This window comes from Leopardus geoffroyi, chromosome C2 (assembly GCF_018350155.1).
Source record: "Leopardus geoffroyi isolate Oge1 chromosome C2, O.geoffroyi_Oge1_pat1.0, whole genome shotgun sequence".
Lineage (NCBI taxonomy): Eukaryota > Metazoa > Chordata > Mammalia > Carnivora > Felidae > Leopardus > Leopardus geoffroyi.
Window position 1 is genome coordinate 49607255 of NC_059333.1, and position 9873 is coordinate 49617127.

The following is a 9873-nucleotide window of genomic DNA, read 5'->3' on the forward strand; positions in this document are numbered from 1 at the left end:
TTTCTAGGACTCTGAGATGGTCCTTGCCCTGAGGAAAGTGGCAAGTCTTGTGTTTACTATGGGGCCTACCCCCTCTCGTATGGAACACAGTGAGGTTTTATTCTGTGAAAGCTGTGAGAAACTCACCGTAGGTTACGTACCTGAGCCACTTAGATTCAAGGCAGCAGTGGTGAGGTCACTAAAGTGACCTTCTCCTTTCTCCCAGATGGAGGGGCTCCTTCTCATGAGGCCTCTAACACATACAGCTCTTGCCTTGGAGTTAACATAAAAACTTCACTTCCATTTATTACTGGATAGATTTTTTTCAGTGTTGATGAGATGTTTTGTAGAAATCAACATATACTGTCCAGATAAGGAAAGTTTAAATGATTTAAAATAATAATGTTTCCTAATTATAAGCACTTGTGGGAAATTTGGAAAGTACAGAAAAGAAAAAAAAATTACAATTGCATCAACCCAGAAGCAACCATCACTAACAGGTTTTTTTGTTTTCCTTTTGGTCTTTAATTTTGTAGCTCTGTTTTTTTTTTTTTTTCTTTTTCTTTATTATTATTTATTTTTGAGAGAGAGAGACAGACAGACAGACAGACAGACTGTGTGTGTTTGGGGGGCGGGGGGAGAGGGAGACACAGAATCCCAAGCAGGCTCCAGGATCCCAGCTGTCAGCACAGAACCCCATGTGAGGCTCAAACTCACCAATCGCGAGACCATGACCTGAACCGCGAGATCATGATCTGAGCCGAAGTCTGCGGTGCTTAACAGACTACACCACGCAGGCGCCCGTCTGTGTGTTGTTTTCAAGTGAAGATGCTCCTGCCCAAAAGGAACTTACAACTTTAAGGGTAACACAAATGAGAAAAATGAAGACAAAATAAGACTGAAAACCAGAGAACATGATGATAATGATGATGGTAAGAAAAAGCAGCTCTAATCCTTTTATAAACATATCTACTCAATTTTTATTCTAAAATAAGAAAATTCAGGGCGCCTGGGTGGCTCACTCGGTTAAGCTTCTGACTCCTGATTTTGGCTCAGGCCATGATCTCATGGTTCATGAGTCTGAGCCCCACGTAGGGCTCTGTACTCACAACATGGAAAAACGGAGTCTGCTTGCGATTCTCCTCTCTCTGTCCCTCCCCTGCTCATGCATGAGCATGCACACACACCCTCTCTCAAAATAAATAAACTTAAAAAAAATACAAGAAAATTCTAAGAATCCACATGGGAGTCAATTTAGGAAAATAAAGAAGTCTTTCTCTGAAGCTCCTAGTGCACAAACTGCAGTTAATTAGTGACTACAAAAGAGTAAGTGGATGAGAATAATCAAAACAGCTAATGAGGGGCACCTGGGTGGCTCAGTCAGTTAAGCCTCCAACTCCTTATTTTGGCTCAGGGGCAAGATAGCATGGTTGGTGAGTTTGAGTCCCCTGTAGGGCCCTGTGCTGACAGGGCGGAGCCTGCTTGGGATTCTCTCTCTCCGCCCCTCCCCCACTCACACTGTTTCCCACTTTCTCTCTCAAAATAAGTAAATGAACTTAAAAAAAAAAGCTAATGAAAAAATGGGGGATTAATTATAAGCCTAGGAAGTCGGAAAACAAATCTGAGATGATTTGATATATACCATATTGTTGACAGGGCTCATTGATTTCTCCAAAGTGTCTCTGAGACACATACTGCCTGGAATCAGTCACTTCCTGCCTTGTCTGCCACCCATTGTGTAGCCACAAGTAAGTTACTTTGCCTCTCTACTGTTGTTTTCTCTTTTGTAAAAAAGGGAAAATAGGTTGTTGTATTAAATGAGAAAATCCACCTAACATATTTAATACAGCCCCTGGTGCATAATAAGCACTCAAGAAATGTTGGGCATCGTTAGAAATGGTGTAAGTTAGCAGCTAAGAGAGCAAGCCCTGGTCAGACTGCCTTGCCATTCTTGTGTTTTTTCTACTTGCTTATAAGATCAAATCATCAACAATGACCTCTATTTAATTATAGTTTTTGTTTTTGAATTGCTTTATGATAATCATGAATTTATCAATCAAAGTAGACATTCACAAAGTGCTTCTGGCAAGCCCAGAGTTTTCTAATGAGGACTGTTGCATCATAAAAGGCTCATAGAAAGTAGAAGTATTTACTATTAATGAAGCCACGAGCATTTTCACCATTCAGATGGCAAAACCAAAAAAGCAATTCTTTCCCTTAGAAAGTGGAATGTTGGATATGTTTGGGGTGCATTACAACTTGACCTTTCAGCGCTCAGAGCTGTCCTATGGTGGGTAGGTGGAGAAAAGAATCAGAGAGAATCTGAATATATGTTATACTCTTTGACATTTAGGGAAAAGTCAAGAAGAACATTTAACCCAGTATGTAGTGTTTGGCATGGGATTAGGATAATTTGTAAATATATACATTTTAAAAACTAATATTTATTGTTTTTATATTACATAATTATGTTTATTTTTGAAACTTTAGAAAGCAGGAATAAGAGAAAACACAAATCTTAACATTTTAATTTTTTTTTTTTTTCAACGTTTATTTTTGGGACAGAGAGAGACAGAGCATGAACGGGGGAGGGGCAGAGAGAGAGGGAGACACAGAATCGGAAACAGTCTCCAGGCTCTGAGCCATCAGCCCAGAGCCTGACGCGGGGCTCGAACTCACGGACCGCGAGATCGTGACCTGGCTGAAGTCGGACGCTTAACCAACTGCGCCACCCAGGCGCCCCAAATCTTAACATTTTAATGCACTTCCTTCCAAGCTTTTTAATATAGTTATATCTAAATATATATTTATAGTTTTAATATGGATCTTTTAGTTTCTAAATTCCTAAAGAACCAGTAAGTCAACTGACTTGGGTTTGCTGGACGTTGGTGTTTTTCAGAAGACCTCGTTATGAATGTTGGAACAGCCTAGTGGTTGAAAATTACAGCTGGTTCCTTTTGAGTTCTTGTGGGATAGGATCCTGCTACTCAAGGTCTGGGAACCAGTAGTATCAGCATCACCTGGGAGCATATTAAAAATCAACAATTGTTGGTCCCACTTCAGATCTAGTAAATCCCACATGCATTTTTAAAATTCTTATTTATTTATTTATTTATTTGTTTATTTATAGAGCATGCACAAGCAGGAGAGGGGCAGAGAGAGAGGGAGAGAGAGAATCCCAAGCAGGCTCCGCACTGTCAGCACAGAGCCCTATGTGAGATCATGATCGAGTGGAAATCAAGAGCCACCTGAGCCACCCAGGTGTCTCTCCACCCCCCACCCCTCAACTGCATTTTAATATAATTTCTGGGTGATTTGTATGCACATTAAATTTCGAGTAACACTACTGTAGGAAAAACTGGACAAAGTATTGTTTCTCTTATAAGACAGTTGTTGAAGGCCTGATTAGTCCCTAGACCCAGAACAACATCCTCTCCTGCCAAGCAATCCATTGCTTCCTGGGCTCTCACTTCCACACAGGCATTGTTGGGACAAGTCTGATTAGAGATCCACCAAATGGCCTGCAGGAAAAAGTTCTGCAAGGTGCACCCAGCCAGGAGATGAAAGACACAAAATGAATCTGGGACATGCTAACAGGCCAATAAAACTCCATAAATCTAAAGTCTGTGTTGTTCAGCATTTTATTACTTTATCACAGCACTTTTTCTGGGCTCACTGTCGAATGACCAGGAAATGGGGTTCGACCACTTGAAAAACCCAGCAGTAAAGTTTATCAGTAGCATCTTCATCGGCAGGGGTCTGTTGACTTGGAGAACTGAGGCTGACCTAAAGAACAAACCGAAAAGAAACGCTCCAAAACAACATATCTGGAAGTAGAGCAGCTTTCTAGGTGGGAGCAAACATGTACTTTTTCACACCTTCATATCCTTCATTTTCTGGAATAGGAATGTATCTACAAAGCAGGGTTGTGGCCATTTCCTGGTGAGCATGACTAATAATAATAATAGCCTACATTTGACAGCATTTTATGATTCACAAAATACTATAGCAGTGCTTCCCAAATTTAATGTGCCTATAAATCACCTGTGGATCTTGTTAAAATGAGGATACAATTGAGTAGTTCTGCAGTGGGGCCCGACTTGTCTTTCTAACAAATGCACAGGTGGGGCTCATACTGCTGGTCCACAAACCTAATATTGAGAAGCAGGTTGTTACCATGATTTCCTCTTGAGATTCCCAGAAATTCTGTGAGGTAGGTGGAGCCGGCATTTTTTCCCCTTTCCCCATGAGAATATTGGTCCTATGAGGGTAAGGATTTGCTGACTGCTATATCCCAAGTAACTATAATAGCAGGCACTCAATAAATTTTTGTTGGATGAACAAATGATTGCATCTTAATCTTATAGAGGAATTTGAGTAATGCTTTAACCAAAGTCACAGTCTGATAATTCAAAGCTGGCATTTGAACCTAAGAAACCACTTAAATCTAAGTTCGGTACCAGATGAATCTACTTTAATAGTTTGACTTCCTTCCTTCCTTCCTTCCCTCCCCTCTTTCTTCTTTTTCCTCTTCCTCCTCTTCCTCTTCCTCCTCCTTCTTTGGCAAAGGTAAATTTTTTTGAAGAGACCTTTTAAACTGAAGTATAACATAGGAAAATGGCCCAAACATCAGCAAGACTTGACTATCTTTTACTGTGGGAACATACACCTAGAGCCGCCTCTCAGATCATAGAATTACCAGCTCCCTGGGCACCTGTCTTGTGCCCACTCCCAGTGATTATTCTCTCCTTCAGACATTGGTGCTCTTATGACTTTTATCATCATAAAATAGTTTTGAACTTGATAGAAGTAGAATTTTATAATATATACTCTTCAGTGTACACCTTCAGTGTTAATTTTGCGTTCCTGAATATAGCAGTAATTTGCTCATTTTCACTTTATAGTATTCCATTGTGTATACTGTGCATATTCCATGAACATACCACAATTTATCATATGTCTCACTGTTGATGAGCTTTAGAGTTGATTCCAGTTTTTGGCTAATATGAATAGTGCTGCCTTGGACATCTTGTACATGACTTTTGGTGAGCATAAGTACTTATTTTGGATATGTACTAGACAGGGAGTATTTATCATTTGCGGTATATTCAGTTCCTATAGATATTGCTAGCCAAACATCTTCCAAAGTGGTTGTATTAATTCTTTTGTCTTTGTTTGATTGTAATGTTGATTACATTCCCTGGGTAATCATTAAAATTTTATTTTCCCTTTTGCTGCATGAAGAGTTATGATGAGTTTTATAACTATGACTTTTGGATCAGGATGGTAGATTGAACACAAATATTTTTCTTCCTTCAAAAACCTCATAAAATGACAATAAATAGATTTTTTTGGAGAAAGGTATAAATCTAAAGGGATATAAAAAATGAGAGGGGAAATAATATCAACACAATTTGAGATACTTAAGAAAGCTGAATCCTATGCCAGGCAGAAGCTGAAAAGTAAACTGATTTACAGTCCAGACTCCCTAAAAGCTTGAGGAATTGGCACACAAGTACTTCTGGAAGAGGGGAGGTAGTGCTAAAAAGGATAGTACTGATTTAAAGTCTACTTAAAAAGCAGTTAGATTCCCCTCCCCCAATCCATAGACTCAGAATTGTTTTCTACCCCTAACCATGTGGAGGAAGTCTGACAAAATTATCACTGGAGAGTGTAAAACAGAGGGTCCCTGCACTAGGATTTGTCAGACACAAATGTGGGTGGAAGTATGATGTTGAAAACATAGGGATTAAATAAATTATATCCTTAATATTGGGAAAATATCTTCTAGATAGGAGACTGGAAGATCCTTTTCTAGGAACTCTACTAGTCCAAGAAGAAAGAAGTAATGATACTGATATTTGGGAAGGAAGATCTCCAAGGAAGTGGTCCAGCTAGATCAATAGGTACAGTGAAGCCCATGGCAGTCAAACACCAACAACAGGCTCAGAACTTCCTATCGGCCCTCTTAGGACCCAACTCAATATGTGTAGGCAAGCAAGGTCACCAGCTAGCTGAGATTAAGATTTCAGCATAAAACATAGAGATCAAAACTAACACAGAAAAAAACTAACAGAAAAAAAGTAACCTGGAAGAAAAGAAGATTTGTTAGGGGAAAGACTTTTTTTTTTTTAAATTTATTATTTACTTTTAAAATGTTTATTCATTTGGAGAGAAAGAGAGAGTGAGAGAGAGAGAGAGAGAGAGAGAAGGAAAGAAAGAGAGAGCATGACCAGGGGAAGGGCAGAGAGAGGGGGAGAGAATTTCCAAAGTGTGCTCTGAGACAACAGCAGCTAACCTGATGTGGGGCTCCAGCTCACAAACTGCGAGATCATGACCTGAGCTGAAGTTGGACGCTCAACAGACTGAGCCACCCAGGTGCCTCAAGACTTTTTTTTTTTTTAATTTTATTTATTTATTTGAGAGAGAGAGAGCGAGAGTGAGAGCACGAGCAGGGGAGGGGCAGTGAGGGAGAGAGAGAATACCAAGCAGGCTTCATGCTGTAAGCACAGAGCCTGACACAGGGCTTGATCTCACAAACTGTGTGCCCATGACCTGAGCCAAAATTAAGAGTTGGGTGCTTAACCAACTGAGCTATCCATGTGCCCCAGGGGAAAGACAATTAAAAAAAAAATCATCATTAATATTCTCAGAGAGACATAAAATGTTATTGCATTCATGAAATAAGAACAGGTTGCTTAAAAAAAAGGACAATTGGGAACACTTAGAAATTAAGAATATGATAAATGAAAAGAGGGAAGATAAACAGAACAGTGGGAAGATAAAATTGAGATATCTACGAGTTGAGCTAAAAGGAAAAGAGGTGGAAAAGAGAACAGAAAATATAATAAAATTAGAGGAGCAGAACATGGGATCTAAATACCTTTATAGTAGGAGTTCCAAAAGGAGAGAAAAAAAAAAAAAGAGGGAAAATAGAAAGGAGGAATCCATTATCTAAATAAAGAAAATTTTCTAGAACTTAAGTTTAGAGTTTCCAGGTTGAAAGGATCCATAGATTGCCCAACAGAACGGATTAAAAATAGACTCATTCTAGGGTACATTATTGTATTAACTTCACAATACTGGTGAAATCAGGAAGTTCTACAAACTTCTGTAAATTAAAACAAAACAAAACAAGTCGCATACAAAATACATATATATATAAAAAATCAATACACCTCTGCGTTTTTCAACAACAACAGAGGCTAGAATATAATGGAACAGTACTTTCAAATTTTTGAGGAAAAATGATTCCTAACCTAGAATTCTACACTCAGATTCATAAGTAAATATGAGAATAAAATTTAAAAAATTCAGATACTCAAGGTCTGAAAAAAATTTTATCTCCCATGAGCTCTTTCACATAGATCTCCTACTGAATATGATCCATTAAAACGAGGGAGTAAACTAAGAAGGAGAAAGGAACAGGAGATAAAGAACAGGGGATTTAATAAAAGAGTGTAAATTCTTTGGAATGAAAGAAGGGAGATCCTAAGATAATAGACAGGCACTGGATATAGACAACAGCTAGGCATTAATGTCCAGAATTAAGTAAGTAAGTAGGCTACAGAAAAGATTTTTCTCAAGAAGAGGAACTTAATAGACTGACACTGTGTTCACAATATACTGATGGGAGTTTCAGACATCTGGCAGAGAGCTTGGAATCGAATTGTGATAAGCAAATAGAAAATTGAGCATATGAGTAAATAAGGAAAAAAGCAGGGGTTATTAATTGTTCTCCAATCTCCTCTCCCACCTCCCATAAAAGAAAAAAACCTTGTACAGGAAAGGAATCAAGTAGACTACAAGTCTCAACTGTGAATGGCATTTACATATTCACAATAATGTAAACAATGTTGATGTAATCAAAATTTCAATACAACTCTGTTGAATGAAATAGATGGTGAATGAATGAATGAATGGAGATGGTGGTGGTTATGGGAAAAGAGTGTTAAAGAAAGCTAAGCTTCATCTTCCCTGGTAGAAGATCAATAGATAATGACAAAAACTGAAGACTCAAGGAGATAACAATATATGCATGTTACTTAGTAATCTAGTGATAAAATCCTCTGAAGGAGAGGAATGATGTTGCCTCTGGGAGGGGGATGCTATTTTTTAAATTAGGTCTTGTAAAGTAAGTACATGTCTCTTCAAACTATGTGACAGTGTATCTCTGATAGAAATAACAACTTAGAATAAATTTTATTCTGATTCTACCACTGATGCCTCTCTAACTTTCTTAAGGTTTATTTTATTTATTCATATAAATGAGCATGAAAATTTTTTTTTTAATGTTTTTATTTCATTTTTGAGAGAGAGAGAGAGAGAGAGAGAGAGTGAGCATGAGCAGGGGAGGGCAGAGAGAGAGGGAGACACAGAATCTGAAGCAGGCTCCAGGCTCCGAGCTGTCAGCACAGAGGCCAACGTGGGGCTTGAACCCACCAACCGTGAGATCATGATCTGAGCCAAAGCCAGATGCTTAACCGACTGAACCACCCAGGTGCCTCTAAAAATGAGCATTTTAATCCATAATTTAAATATGTCCAATTTTTGCCAGTTGTTCTGGTCTCTATTCCCAGCAAATTATTTGTAGGTATCCCAAGGATCTCATTTGTCAGTGACCTGTTTCTCCTGCACATGCATGGGTTCTGGGAAACAGTGAAGAGGACGAGAGAGGGAAGAGGAAAAGAGAATTTTCAGATGTTACCACAAATAGATGATTTGTCTATGAATAAGGAGAATCCTTGGCCCTGGATAATTCAGAATGAACACACTTCCCCCTCGCTCAGAGCTGAAGCCACAAGTTTATTCTGTGTGACTTATGCAGTGACTAGTGTGGAGAAGGAATCTTGTACTATAATGAAAGAACCAAGGTCCTGTAATTGACACAGATGTTCAGGTGTGAGTCATTGGCAAATGATCATTCTTACTGTGAAATGGTCCTTCAAAGAAGGAAAACCCAACATGGTGCAATATGTGTTACAGGTAAGACAGCGGGTGTAATTTTGGACACGAAGTTGCTCTGGCTTAAGTTCCTTTGGACTTAAGTCCCACCTGTTGCTTAGAACTCTTCTATTGGTTGTCCCTATTACTAGAACATGGCCTCTCAGACTTCAATGAGCCTCCAAATAAGCTGGAGGGCTTCTTAAAACACATACCCCCCGAGTCCCCCCTTCAGAAATGCTAATTTAGTAGGTCTGGCAGAGGGCTCAGAATTTTCATTTTTAACAACTTCCTATGTGCTGTTGCTGCTGCTGAGTGTGGGGGCCACATGTGGTGAAGCACCAGGTGGTGAATTTTGAGAGGTGCAGATGAACAAAGAGTTTTAATGGGAAAGAATGAGTGTGTCAGCAGCTCGTAGGAATTGCTTTTGTTTTTAAAATTAAATATATCGTATGAACTGAAGAGTGTACAGGATGTATTTAAACAAATATGTATTTGTTAAGTTTAAAGGATAATCTTTTAAAAAACCCAATGTATCAGGACGTGGAACATTCTAGAACATTAGAGTACCCTTGTGGTGACTTGGTTAAGCTAATATTTTGTTTGTTTTTAGTATCTGTGTTCATGATTGAGTCTGGCTTGTAAGTTTCCTCTTTTGTACTGCTCTTGTCAGTTTTTGGAGTCAAGGTTATGGAAAGCTTATAAACAGAGAGTTGAGTAGTTTTTTTTCTATACTGTGGAATAGTTTGTGTTAAATGGAAATCAGTTACATTAAAATTTTTTTTAATGTTTATTTTTGAGAGAGAGAGAGAGAGAGAGAGAGTGCACGCATGAGTGGGGAAGGGGCCAAGAGAGAGGGAGACACAGAATCTGAAGCAGACTCCGGGCTCTGAGTTGGCAGCACAGAGCCCAACGCGGGACTCGAACTCATGGACCGTGAGATCATGACCT